Source organism: Oryctolagus cuniculus, chromosome 12 (assembly GCF_051225735.1).
Source record: "Oryctolagus cuniculus isolate XC-2025 breed Fujian yellow rabbit chromosome 12, ASM5122573v1, whole genome shotgun sequence".
Classification (NCBI taxonomy): Eukaryota; Metazoa; Chordata; class Mammalia; order Lagomorpha; family Leporidae; genus Oryctolagus; species Oryctolagus cuniculus.
Genome location: NC_142878.1, coordinates 81,816,984 through 81,832,234, shown reverse-complemented (window position 1 = coordinate 81,832,234; position 15,251 = coordinate 81,816,984). Strand labels below are relative to the sequence as shown.

The window sequence follows — 15,251 nt, the reverse complement described above, 5'->3', positions numbered from 1 at the left end:
GATATCGAACTTTGATAGAAAAGAATTCCCATGGGGGCTGGTGTTTTAACAAAGCAAATTAAGCCACCACTTGCAACACTGATACCAGTGTTATATCCAAGTATCAGTTGGAATCCTGGTTACTCTACTTTTGATCCGGTTTCCTGCTAACACTACCGGGGAGACAGTGGATGATAGCCCAAGTATTTGGCCTGCTTATACCAAGTAGGAGTTCCTGGCTCCTGACTTCAGCCTGACCCAGCCCAGGTTGTTGCGGGCATTTGGGGAGTAAACTAGCAGATGGAGGAAATCTCTGATTCTCTTTGATATAAAATAAAAAATTAATAAATAAAATATTAAAGAGAGCTATTTTGTTTAGCTTATCTAATCTTTGTAACTGTAATTAAACAAGACTTTCAATCAAAAAGCATCTTTTTTATAAAAAAGATTTATTTATTTATTTGAAGTCAGAGTTACAGAGAGAGGGGGAGAGACAGAGAGAGAGAAACCTCTGTCTGCTGGTTCACTTCCCAGATGGCTGCAATGGCTAGGACTGAGCCACGCTGAAGCCAGGGGCCAGGAGCTTCATCTACATGGATAGCAGGGTCCCAAACACTTGGACCATCTTCCACTGCTTTTTCCCAGGCCATTATCAGGGAACTGGATTGGAAATGGAGCAGCCGCAACTTGAACTGGCATCCATATGGGATGCTGGCATTGCAGGCAACAGCTTTACCCACTATGCCACAACACTGGCCCCTTGAGAATCTACTCGGTGTTTAGCAATGGGTTAAAACAGTATTAGGACATAAATGATGCTCTTATCAATATTCGGTTGGGCGATGAACATAAAAGAAACAGAGAAAATAATAATGGTAAGGTATAACACATGTGAAATGTAATAAATGCCTTAAGTACCAAGTGATTCTACAAAGAGACATGATACACTCTGTAGAGCTTAGAAATATCTTTTGGAGGGGTAGATCTAAACTGGATTCAGAGAAATGGGCAGGACATGGAAAGGCAATTGGAGGAAAAATTTATCTGAGGGAAAATGAGTGATAGAGAAAGAAATCTAAGAAAGATCATGTCATATGGACAGATTATAAGAAAATTTATACATAAGATTTATATTACAAAGTGTTAGGAAGTATGGCCCAATGAGTAAACTTGACTAGATTATAAAAAACCCTAATGAGGTGCGGAAAAATGGGCCAGTTGTAAAAGATCAATGAGATATTTACACTTATTTTTTTAAGCAGAGGAGTGAAGGATGAAATCAATAATTTAGGAAAAGAACACCTGTAATATAGGCTAACTTGGAGGTTCAGAGAATGATAGTTTGTGTAAATCAGGTTATGAAATATCAACACACAGAGAGGGGAAAGAATTTCAAAGAAAGAATCCAAGACCTTGATAGTAACATAATATTCCAAACAAAAAGAAATCAAGAAACAAAAAACCTGATAGCTACATCATACAAAAAAAATGGAAGAGAAGGTTTCATAGTAGTTAGCTTATCCCACACAAACATTTCGGAAAGAGACACAATCAAGTCTAGACAAAATTAAATACTTCAATATTGACCTCTTTTATGGCATATTTATTTTCAAAAGTTAATTATTTTTTAAAAGGTCAGACAACATCACTATCCCAACAACTACCTTCCTTATTATACTATGTTAACATCACCAACATAAAATTTTTGGATGTTTGAAGTTACAGTTTCAGTTTGTGTTGGGCTTTGTTACTTAATACTCATACCATTTCCTGCCTTCTGTCTGTACCTCTTCCCCACCTTACTGATTACATCTCCTAACACTTTGTAAGTGTCTCAGCTTGTCATGTTCATTTCTACATGCCAAGTCCTCCAAGAAGCTATGTTCATGTTTGGCCCCATTTTTATATTCTAGTAACAGATATTTTCAAACTGTATCTCACTTACTCCTTCTCCTCTAAACTTTGTCAGTCAAAATCCCAGTCCATGGAGGTACCTCAGCCAGGTGTTAGGAAAGCAATTAATTGTTTCTCTTAATGATCCTACTGCTCAGATATATCTCTGGTTCCTCCACAGAACTGAAATAATCTCAATAGGAGAAAAATCAACTAGCTCAGAAAATTAAACAATTTGTTCTGACAGGATTGATCCTGAATAAAATTTACTTCTGGCCGAGCGGTCTTTAGAATCTTTGAGTTGGGGCTGGTACTGTGGGGCAGTGGATTAAGTGATGCTGGTATTTCATGAGTGTTGCTTCCTGTTCTGGTAGCTCCTCTTCTGATTCAGCTCCCTGCTAATGTGCCTGGAAAGCAGCAGCAGATGGCCCAAGTGCTTGATCCTTTGCCATCTATGGGAGACCCGGATGGCATTCCAGGATCCTGGTTTAGGCCTGGCCCAGCCCCAGCCATTGCAGCCATTTGGGAATTAAACCAACAGATGGAAGATAAATTTCTCTTTCTCTCTCTCTCCCCCTTCTCTTTCCTCTTTCTCTGCAACTCTTTCAAATAAAATAAATAAATCTTAAAACAAGAATCTCTGTCCATACCACTCTTATAAACTTCTCCCCTACCTCCCATTAGGATCATATTACTTTAATGTTTCTTCTACTAGCTAAGATCTCTCACTCAGGACTCACAGACTTTTCTGGCTACCCCAGATCTAGTTATTTCTTTGCCAATTTTTCTTTTTCCCTAGCAAAATTCTCTATCTGATGTCTTGCTCCCTTAGGGCTTTGCTAGGTAAGAGTTGGAGAAATTTAATATGCCAAGATGTGAAGTATTTCTTGCTGATGTTTTCATGATATACATGCTTATGCAGCACATTGACTGCATTGTTGATATCACTAAATAACTTGCCCACAGTATACACACAGTAAATAATAAATTGATAATAAAAAGAAAAGCATTAGTAGTTGTAATAATAAAAAAAATTTTTAAAGTAGTATTTAATATGTAATAAGCTCAATAGGCTAATCCTCTGCCTTGCGGCGCCAGCACACCGGGTTCTAGTCCCGGTCAGGGCGCCGGATTCTGTCCCGGTTGCCCCTCTTCCAGGCCAGCTCTCTGCTATGGCCAGGGAGGGCAGTGGAGGATGGCCCGGAAGTGCAGTGGAGGATGGCCCGAGTCCTTGGGCCCTGCACCTGCATGGGAGACCAGGAGAAGCACCTGGCTCCTGCCTTTGGATCAGCGCCATACGCCGGCAGCAGCGCGCCGACCGCGCCGGCCATTGGAGGGTGAACCAATGGCACAAGGAAGACCTTTCTCTCTGTCTCTCTCTCTCTCTCACTGTCCACTCTGCCTGTCAAAAATAAAAAAAAATAAAATAAAAAAATAATAATAATATGTAAAAAACTCTTCTGGGCAGTGAAGGGGGAAGAAGGATATACTTTTAAGCATATGAGCTTTTCAACATTCTTTAAATTACATAGGAAGGTGCCCAGATGGAGATAGCACATTATTTAACCTCTCTGAAGTCATCTGTTTCCTCACTTCTAAAATGAAGAGAGATTACAATTTTGTGATGCTTTATTTCTGTGCCAATATTTTCTTTTTTAAAAGATTTATTTATTTATTTGAAAGCAGAATTAGAGAGAGAGGGAGACATCAGAGAGGTCTTCCATCCTCTGGTTCACTCACCAAATGGCTGCAATAGCTATAGCTGGGCCAGGTTGAAGACAGGAGCCCAGAACTCCATCCTGGCCTCCTGTGTGGTTATCAGGGGCCCAAATACTTGGGTCATCTTCTGCTACTTTCCTAAGTGCACTAGCAGGGAGCTGGGTCAGAACTGGGGCAGCTGGGACTCGAACAAATGCTTATATGGGATGCTAGCGTTACAGGTAACAGCTTAATTTACTACGCCACAGCACCATCCCATCTGTGCCAAATGTAAATTTTGTACCATTAGTACTTCCATGCTATGGCTCCACTCATGAATTCTCTGCTATCACAATCATATTCTTCATCTACAGGAATTAACAGCATGAGTTCATTCTGTTTCTGAAGGCATTCAGACAAGGGCAATTAGAGTTATGGTAATAACCAGCAGGGAGGCAGTAAGGTAAATGGTACAAATCTGTAGTGGCACATACAACACAGCCAAAATGAAGCAGAAGCTATGGAATTTCAGCACAGTTTAGGTTAACACTATCCAACAGAAATATAATCAAGCCACAAAAGCATGCCTATATGTGGTTACAAACTTTCTAGGAGCCACATTACAAAAAAAAAAAAAGGAAAAAGGGATAGGTAAAATTAATTTTAACGCTATATTTTACTAAACCCAATATATAAAAAATCATTTCAACATACAATAAATATTGCTAAACTATTAATCTTTTTTAACTACATCTTTGGAATTCAGTGTATAGTTTACATTTATAGAACATCCCAATTCATACTGTCACATTTCAAGTAATAGCCAAAAGTGCCTAGTGACTTCTATACTGGACAGTGTAGGTCTAGGTGATTTAGGCTCACAATGTCAGAATAAAAAGAGTAGGGCAGAAAGTAGATGGATATGGAAGATCTGGATAGGAAACTGTTCAGAAATACATGTTCCTCTTCACTTGGGCACTCAAATGTCTGTTGAATCAACACATATTTGCTAACTGCTTTCAACCAGATATCATCTTAAAAACTACATTTAACATGTTATTACCCCAATTTAAGAAACTAAAATAGATTCAGCATCCTACTATAGTAAATCCATACACTTACACTTGGCTCTTAATTCTGTGCAGCCATAGCCTACTTAACCCAAACTCTATTCCTATACCTATATAACATGTATTGACCACAATCAAATTGGACTCATTCACTGTTCCTTCAAATACAGCTTACATATTTCCACCTCTACCTTGAGCTTACAAGTTTCTACCCAATCCCCAATTTTCAATAATAAGGGCATAGGTTCTACCTATACTTAATACAAGTCAGATATACTCCTTTTTTTTTTTTTTGAAAGACAGAGTGGACAATGAGAGAGAGAGAGAGAGAGAGAGAGAAAGGTCTTCCTTTTGCCGTTGGTTCACCCTCCAATGGCCGCTGCGGCCAGTGCGGCGCGGCTGGCATGATGCGGCCGGTGCACCACGCTGATCTGAAGGCAGGAGCCAGGTGCTTCTCCTGGTCTCCCATGGGGTACAGGGCCCAAGCACTTGGGCCATCCTCCACTGCACTCCCGGGCCATAGCAGAGGGCTGGGACAGAATCCAGCACCCCGACCGGGACTAGAACCCGGTGTGCTGGTGCCGCTAGGCGGAGGATTAACCTGTTGAGCCACGGCGCCAGCTCAAGTCAGATATACTCCTTTAAGTTTTTTCCTAGTCATCTATTTTTCATACCCATTTGCAGCCAAACTTCTCCAAAGTTATCTACACTTGATCTTTCAGCTGCTCTTCCACTCACCACTCTATTTCCATCTCACCACTGCACTGCCACTGTTTTGTGGTCACAATATCCTCCATGTTGCTGTATCATAAGGAGAATATTCTCCAGTATTCAGCACACCTTCTTTTTCCTTTTCATACTCTCCTCCTGTTCGTAGCCTCATTATACCACCCTCTACTAGCTTTTCCCCTTTCTTATTGCCCACTTTTCCCCTTGCTTCTATTTTTTTTTATACATGTTAGCAAGGGTGATGTTGCACCGAAGGAGATAAAAAATGATTCTTGAGATAGGAAATGGGCTAAGAGGGATAGGGTTGGGGGCCTGACATACTATAATGCATTATGGCCTAACAGGGCCATAGTATATGATCAAAATACATTATATCTGTGGTATTAAAGCGCCTTGAACAGGCTAGTCTGTGGCACAGTTGGTTAAACCACCACCTAGCATCCATATGAGCACCAGTTCAAGTCCTGGCTGCTCCATTCCAATCCAGCTCCTTGCTAATGTGCCTGGGAAAGCAGTGGAAGATAGCCCAAGTGCTTGGGCCACCACATGGGAGACACAGATGGAGTTCCAGACTCCTGGCTTTAGCAGGGCCCACCCATGGCTGTTGCAGCCATTTAGGGAGTGAGCCAGCAGATGGGAGACCTCTCTATCTCTCTGAAACTGCCTTTCAAGTAAATAACTAAATTTTTAAAATTTATTTTTAAAAAAGTGTCTTAGGGGCTGGCGCTATGGTGCAGTGGGTTGACACCCTGGCCTGAAGCGCTGGCATTCCTTATGGGCACCGGTACTGGTCCTGGCTGCTCCTCTTCCGATCCAGCTCTCTGTATGGCCTGAGAAACAGTAGAAGATGGCCCAAGTCCTTGGGCCCCTGAACCCGCGTGGGAGACCCAGAAGAAGCTCCTGGCTTCAGACTGGCACAGCTCTGGCCATTGCAGCCATCTGGGGAGTGAACCATCAGACGGAAGACCCCTCTCTCTCTGCCTTTCCTCTCTCAGTGTACCTCTGACTTTCAAATAAATAAATAAATCTTTTTTTTTTTTAAAGTGTCTTGAAGTGAGCAATTAGGACAGAAATGTCCACAAAGGCTCCCTGGGGAAGCAATAATGGAATTCTCTTCAATCTCTGCATGCTGGAAAACTCCAGGGAACAATCCTGAATACTCTTATCTGCCCCCTCTTTCTGTCTGATGGTCTCATCAATTTATTTAGATTTTAGGCACCATTTCTGCATAACTGGGATTTTGATAAATCCTAAACTCTTATCTTAAATTTCCATGGCTCACTTGGGTAATCCTCCGCCTGCAGCACTGGCATCCCATATGGCCACCGGTTCTAGTCCCGGCTGCTTCCCTTCCAATCCAGCTCTCTGCTGTGGCCTGGGAGTGCAATGGACGATGGCCCAAGTGCTTGGGCCCCTGCACCCACATGGGAGACAAGGAAGGGGCACGTGGCTTCTGGCTTCAGATTGGCACAGCTCCGGCTGTTGCAGCCATCTGGTGGGTGGACCACAGGAGGGAAGACCTTACTCTCTGTCTCTCCCTTTCACTGTCACTCTACCTCTCAAATAAATAAAATCTTTGAAATTTTTTTCTGTGTCCTTGAACTCATGGTCTGCCACCAGAAAAATCTCCTAGATATCCAACTTCTCTGAATGTTCTCTTCACTTATTTAAATAAAATTTAGTTCCACCTTGATGTCTCTGCAGCCCTTTCAAGTGACAGCTTTTTTCTCCCTCATATTTCTTTACCAGGGAACCTGCAGGTAGAATAGGTATCTACTCATTCTTTACTGCCATTTCTCTCTCTTTTCTCTAAAACTCTTCAGTTTCAAAATTTGTACCACCAAGGGCCAGGGTTGGGGTGTAGTAGAGTAAGCCTCTTCCTGTGACTTCAAGCCCCAGCTGCTCCACTTCTGATCCAGCTCACTGCTACTGGCCTGGGAAAGCAGTGGAAGATGACCCAAGTGCTTGGGCCCCTGCACCCACATGAGAGACCTGGAAAAAGCTCCTGGCTCCTGGCTTCAGATTGGCTCAGCCACAGCCATTGTGGCCATTTGGGGAGGGTGCCAGTGGATGGAAGATCTCTCAGTCTCTGTCTCTCCCTCGCTCTCTAACTCTGCCTTTCAAATAAGATAAATAAATCATTAAAAAAATTTGTGCCATCAGATACTACCCATCTACCCACCCTGTTGCAGTTACCTGACTTTCAGTTCAATATCCATTATTCCTAGCTCACTATCTCTCTCCAATACAAATCTTGTCTTATTTTTGGTAATTTCAATATTCACTGACATGCTCTTCCAATACCCTCACCTCTGTTTCTCGACCTCTTTCTTATCCAACAAAAATATTATAATTCTACATTATGTCAAAAACTCATCCTCCATGGTAATATAGCTTTGTCATTACCAGCCTCCAAAAGTTTTTTACCTCTATGAAGAATCAGCACTTATAATCCATTATTCCCATCAAAGTTTCCTTTAACATATTTATATCCTCATTTACTCCATATGCAGCTTAAATTCTATGACCCATCATTATAATTCTCCATACACACCTTTAATACTCTAGGTCCTTCAACATATTCACCAGGCAAAAAAACTCAACTCTGATTAAATATTACTCTCCCATATTCAGGCCTGGACTCTAGACATACATAGCTAAATGTGACTGGAGAATTCATAGCACCACGCTGTGTGGTCTGACTAAGCTCAAAGGTAATATTAGAGAACCATACTACATCTTCCCAATCCATTATTCTCCCACTCTTCTAGACAATTATTTTATATGTTCCCACATATCTTCAACAACTCCTCTTCCATTCTCACCACCAACCGATGACCTAATTTCCTACATCACTGAAAAAAATAGAAGCACTCAGAGGTCTTTTATAAGCTACAACCACAATAACCCACCTACCTGCATCTACTCTGAAATCATTCTTTTCTCTCTTATCTCTTCTGTTAGTATTGACAGACTTTCACTGGTCTAAAGTACTTTTACTGGGAATGGGCAATGTGGCACCGCAGGTTAAGCTACTGCTTGTGACATCTGCATGTCATATCAGAATTCCTGGGTCTGAATACTGCCTCTGCTTCAAATCCAGCTTCCTGCTAGTGGGCACCCAGGGAGGCAGCAAACGATGGCTTTAATACTTGGATACCTACCATCTTAATGGGCAGCTTAGATTGAGCTCTGGACTCCTGGCCTCTACCTGACCCAGCTTTGGCTGTTGTAGATATCTGGGGAGTCAATTAGCAGATGGAAGATTTCTCTGTCTCAATTACTCCCTCTGTATGTCTACCTTTTGAATAAAAAAATTAAAATAAAAAAAATCTAGAGTACTTTTTTCAATTCATTTTCTCTTTTTATTATATGGCCTTATTGAGATAGAACTCACATATAAACCATCCATCTAAACTGTAAAATTCAATGTGTCTTATATTCATGGATTATAAAGCTATCATGATTTAATTTTAGAATATTTTTATGCTTCCTTAGAGAATGCTAAACAGTCAATCTCCAGCCCTAAGCAACCACCAATTGACTTTCTATCTCTATAAATTTGTGTATTCTGGACACTTCATATAAATAGAATTGTGTAACATAGAATCTTTCATGATCTGGCTTCTTCAACTTAGCATATTTTCAAGGTTCACTTAAGTTATAGTATGTATTATTACTTCATTGTTTTTTATGGTTCAATAATATTCTTTTTTTTAAATTTTTTTTTTATTTTTTGACAGGCAGAGTGGACAGTGAGAGAGAGAGACAAAGAGAAAGGTCTTCCTTTGCCGTTGGTTCACCCTCCAGTGGTCGCTGTGGCCGGCATGCTGCGGATGGCGCAGCGCGCTGATCCGATGGCAGGAGCCAGGTACTTAATCCTGGTCTCCCATGGGGTGCAGGGCCCAAGTACTTGGGTCATCCTCCACTGCACTCCCTGGCCACAGCAGAGAGCTGGCCTGGAAGAGGGGCAACCGGGACAGAATCCGGCGCCCGGACCGGGACTAGAACCCGGTGTGTCGGTGCCGCAAGGTGGAGGATTAGCCTAGTAAGCTACAGCGCCAGCCCTCAATAATATTCTCTAATATATCACATTTGTTTACTGCTCACTTGATGACACACATCTGAGTTGTTTCCACTTTTTGCCTATTATGAATAATACTGCTAACACACCTATATAAGTTTTTATATGGACATATATTTTGACTTCTCTTAGGTAAATATCTCACTGAAATTTCAGGGTCATATGGTTAATTTTAATTTCTTTTTTTTTTTAGGTTTATTTATTTATTTAAAAGTCAGAGTTACACAGAGAGAAAAGAGACAGAGAGATCTTCCATCTGTTGATTTACTCCCAAAGTGGTCACAACAGCCGAGGCTGGGCCAAGTCAAAGCCAGGAGCTTTGGCCGGCGCTGTGGTTGACTAGGCTAATCCTCCACATGTGGCGCCAGCACCCCGAGTTCTAGACCCGGTTGGGGTGCCAGTCCTGTCCCAGTTGCTTCTCTTCCAGTCCAGCTCTCTGCTGTGGCCGGGGAAAGCAGTGGAGGATGGCCCAAGTGCTTGGGCCCTGCACCCACATGGGAGACCAGGAGGAAGCACCTGGCTCCCAGCTTCGCATCGGTGCAGCACACCAACCGTAGCAGCCATTTGGGGGTGAACCAACGGAATGAAGAGCTTTCTCTGTCTGTCTCTCTGTCTAAATCTGTCAAAAAAAATTTTTTTTAAAAATCAGCCTCCTTAAAATGTAATTCTTTAGGATATTAAAAAAAAAAAAAAAACAAAAAAAAACAACAAAAAAAAACAAAAACAGGAGCTTCTTCTGAGTCTCCCACGTGGTTGCAAAGGCCTAAGCTATTGGGTCATCTGCTGCTGCTTTCCCAGGCACATTAGCAGGGAGCTGGAGCAGAAGTGGAGCAGCCAGGTCTCAAACCAGCATCCATATGGGATTCTAGCATCACGGATGGTGGCTTTACCTGTTACACCAAAATACCAGCCCTATGTACACCTTCTTAAGAAAATGCAAAACTATTTTTCAAGGTGGTTGCCTTGTTTTATATGAATTGGCTATGTATAAGGATTTCCCTTTTTTGTAGGTCATGCCATGCATTTGTTAAGGTTATCAAATGTACTCCTAATGGAGAAATCATTGTTCAATCTTCAGGCTTCATCTCACTTGACCTATGAGGAGCATTTGGTTCAGCTAACTCTAACTCTTCCTTGAAACACTTTTTCATTTGTATTCTAGGAAATCTGGGTCTCCTGCTTCTCTTCTATTGGCTGAGCATGCCTGTTATTTTCTCTCCCTCTTCTAATCACGGTCAGGTCCTGGACTCAGGATACTCATCTTTTCCTTCTCGATCCATTCATTCCCTTTGTGGTATCACCTAGTCTATGTACCATATGTGTATCGTGTCTGTAAATGTGTTCAGCATTGGGCTGGTGTAGTGGAGTAGAGGGTAAAGCTGCCAGCTGTGATGCCAGCATCCACAAAGGATGCCAGTTTGAGTCCCAGCTGCTCCCCTTCTAATCCAGCTCCCTGTTAATGTGTCTGGGTAACCAGTGACAAATGGTTCAACTTCTTGGACCCCTGCCATCATGTGGAAGACCAAAAGAAGATCCTGGCCCAGCCCTGTTACAGCCATTTGGGGAGTGAACCAGCAGATGGTAGATCTCTCTCACTCTCATTCTCCCTCTTTCTCTGTAACTCTGACTCTCAAATAAATAAATAAAACCTTAAAAAAAAAAATGTAGCCGATGCCACGGCTCACTAGGCTAATCCTCTGCCTGCGGCACTGGCACACCGGGTTCTAGTCCCGGTCGGGGTGCCAGATTCTGTCCTGGTTGCTCCTCTTCCAGTCTAGCTCTCTGCTATGGCCCGGGAGTGCAGTGGAGGATGGTCCAAGTGCTTGAGCCCTACACCCACATGGGAAACCAGGAGAAGCACCTGTCTTCTGGCTAGGGATCAGCCCGGTACACCGGCCGCAGTGCGCCGGCCGCAGCGGCCATTGGAGGGTGAACCAACAGTAAAGGAAGACCTTTCTCTCTGTCGCTCTCTCTCTCTCTCACTGTCCACTCTGCCTGTCAAAAACAAACAAACAAACAAAAAAACAAAAACCAAAAATGTGTTCAGTACTAACATGTCCTGTCTAGCAGCCAGGAGCAACATATGGCTATTTAAATTTAAATTCCTCCGTCACACCAGTTACATCTTAAGAGCTCAAGGGTTACATGTGGCTAGTGGCTACCAAATAGGACAGCACAGATACAGAAAATTTCTAATATCACAGAAAGGTATATTGTGCAGCTCTAGTTTGGACCTCTCCTCTGAACTCTAGATTTATATACCCAATTTCCATCCTGACACTGCCATGTAGATATCAAATAAACACCTCAAAATCAAAAATCATGATAGTCCACCCTAAATCTGCTCCTTCCATTTTTCCCCCTATTTCAATGATGTTAGCAGCGTCCTTCCAGTTGTTCAAGCTGAAACCCAGAGAGTAACTCTTGACTCTACTCTTACTCCATATCCAACTGATGAGCAAATTCTGTCAACTCCGACCTGGAACCTGAGCACTTCTTTCACCTCCACTTCTCCTATCTTGTTTGAAGCCACTATCATCTTTATACTCCTTGCTTCATCTTTAGCCCCTGTAAAGTCTATTTTCAACTCAACAGCCAGAAGTCGTGTTCATGTTGGTCCTCTATTCAAAATCCCCTTAAGATTTGTTTAAAATTTATTTTTATTCAAGAGGCAGGCAGAGAGTCAGAGACAGAAACAAAGAGAGCTCCCATTCACAGGCTCACTCTCCAAAGAGCTGAAACAGCTGGAGCTAGGCCAGGATTAAGCCATGAACCAAGGGCACAATCCAGGTTTCCCATGTGTGTGGCAGAAACCCAATCACTTGCCATTACTACTACCTCCTGTAATCTGCATTAGCAGGAAGTTAGAGTCAGGAGATCGAGCAGGACATTGCAGGATGTGAGCATCCTAACTCCTAGGCAAACTGTTTGCTTCTCAAATCCACAGCTTAATCATATCAAAAGTCAAAGTCTCTATAACAAAGTACAGGGCCCACTCCATTAACTCTGATCTCATCTCCTACTACCGCTCCTCTTCACACTCCTGGGCAGTCATACTGGCTGCTCCTTAAAAGAACAAGGTATATTTCAGCCTTCTTCCTAAACTATAATAGAAACAACTAAGTTCAGAAATCACCAAGAAGAGTGGGCGTTTGGCCTAGTACTTGATACACAAGTTAGGACACATGTCCCCTTGCAATGGTGTGATTGAGTTCATTGCCCAGTTTCAGCTCCTGATTCCAGTTTCTTGCAGCCCTTAGAGGCAGTAGTGGTGGCTCAAGTAGTTGGGTTCTTGCCACTAACATGGGAGACACAGACTGAGTGTCCAGCTCCAACCTTCAACCCTCTATCTGTTGAGGGTATCTGGGGAGTGAACCAGTAGGTGGGAGCTCTGTGTGTATATGTCTGTCTCCCTGTCTGGCTGTTGAATGAATGAATCAATGAATAAATAAATAAATTTAAAAAGTTAAAAGAATCACAGTCTCTCTCTCACTCTGTAACTTTGCCTCTCTAATAAAGAAATAAATCTTTAAAAATATATATACTTGAAAAGCTAAAAGGATTTTTAAATGTTTTTACTACAAAGAAACAAATATTTGAAGAGACAGATACGTTTGGCCTCATTTGAACATTACATGCTTTGTACATGTATAGAAATATTATATGGTACCCATAAATATGTACAATTTTTATGTGGCAGTTACTGCGGCGGCAGCACCCCGGGTTCTATTCCCAGTTGGGGCGCGGGATTCTGTCCCGGTTGCTCCTCTTCCAGTCCAGCTCTCTGCTGTGGCCTGGGAAGGCAGCACAGGATGGCCCAAGTGCTTGGGCCCTGCACCTACATGGGAGGCCAGGAGGAAGCGCCTGGCTCCTGGCTTTGGATCGGTACTGCAAGCCAGCTGTGGCGGCCATTTAGAGGGTGAACCAACGGAAGGAAAACCTCTCTCTCTGTCTCTCTCTCTCACTGTCTAAATCTGCCTGGCAAAAAAAAAAAAAACACACCAGTGCCGCGGCTCAATAGGCTAATCCTCTGCCTGCGGAGCCGGCACACCGGGTTCTAGACCCGATCAGGGCGCGGGATTCTGTCCTGGTTGCACCCGCATAGGAGACCAGGAGAAGCACCTGGCTCCTGGCTTCGGATCAGCATTATGCACCGGCCGCAGCACGCTGGCCGCAGCGGCCACTGGAGGGTAAACCAACAGAAAAAAAAAGGAAGACCTTTCTCTCTCTCTCTCTCACTGTCCACTATGCCTGTCCAAAAAAATATATATATATATTATATGGTACCCATAAATATGTACAATTTTTACATGGCAGTTACTGTAAGAATCTTCTGTTATTCTGCCTTACAAATAAATGAAATAAATATATTTTTTTAAAAAGTAAGTTTATGGATTAAATGTTCCTATTTGGTAACAGTATAATAATATATTTAGAATGAGTAAGTTCTTACTTGCCAAACTCTAAAATACCATACCATGATGTACAGCTGCCTGCTTTCTAATCAAGTTCATCTCAACACAACTGATCCACAAACTATTACTGGTCAGCTGTGAAATAAGCTTGGGAAAAAGTGCACTTCAATACACTGCTTCCTTTATCAAGAAAACTTTGATATAAAAAAATTTCAAGTGAACTAAACACTATCCATACTAATATAAATATTTTACATCCTGGTACAAGCTCTTATCTCACTGCAAATTGATATTATTTCATGGAGCCATGAATCAAACTTTGGATAGCACTGCCCTAAATTATCTCCTTTGTCTTTAAGTCTACCTCATATTTTTTTTCAACGATTTATTTATTTATTTTAAAGTCAGAGTTACACAGAGAGAAGGAGAGGCAGAGAGAGAGAGGGAGAGAGAGAGAAAGAGAGAGAGAGGTCTTCCAACCACTGGTTCACTCTCCAGTTGGCAATAACAGTCGGAGCTGTGCCGATCCGAAGCCAGGAGCCAGGAGCTTCTTCTGGGTTTCCCACACGAGTGCAGGGGCCCAAGGATTTGGGCATCTTCTATTGCTTTCTCAAGCCATAGCAGAGAGCTGGATTGGAAGTGGATCAGCAGGGTAGCGAACCAGTGCCCATACCTCATATTTTCTTTTTTTTTTTCTTTTTTTTTTTTGACAGGCAGAGTGGACAGTGAGAGAGAGACAGAGAGAGAAAGGTCTTCCCTTGCCGCTGGTTCACCCTCCAATGGCCGCCGCTGCAGCCGGCGCACCACGCTGATCCGATGGCAGGAGCCAGGAGCCAGGTGCTTTTCCTGGTCTCCCATGGGGTGCAGGGCCCAAGCACCTGGGCCATCCTCCACTGCACTCCCTGGCCATAGCAGAGAGCTGGCCTGGAAGAGGGGCAACCAGGACAGAATCCGGCGCCCCGACCGGGACTAGAACCCGGTGTGCCGGTGCCGCAAGGTGGAGGATTAGCCTATTGAGCCACGGTGCCGGCCCACCTCATATTTTCTTAATACCTTCTTCATGCAATGTCAGAGTTTCTGTATCATCTCCCATTCTACAATTTATTAGAATTAATGTCTCTTATTTTCTAGAGGTCACCTAGTCTCTTTATTTATAAAAGAGAATTTTAATGCCTGTCAGAAAGGATACTATAATATCCAAGAACAATAACACACTCATAAAAATGTTTAAACTGATTTAAAATTGTAAATAAATTATATAATAGCATTTCAGAAAGATGAAACTGAGTAATATATCAGCTTTGAAAATTTGGTTTTCAGGTAGGCATTTGATCCAGCAGTGAAGCCACAGGTTAGGATGCCTGTGTCCCACATTGTAGTACC

General features: G+C 42.6%; 1 protein-coding gene across 16 annotated transcripts in view; it reads right to left on the bottom strand.

Moving 5' to 3' along the window:
* The window catches only part of MINDY2 (MINDY lysine 48 deubiquitinase 2), an 87,402-nt gene that overhangs the window by 53,433 nt on the left and 18,718 nt on the right, over nucleotides 1–15,251 (bottom strand). The gene's annotated exons all lie outside the window — the stretch shown is intronic.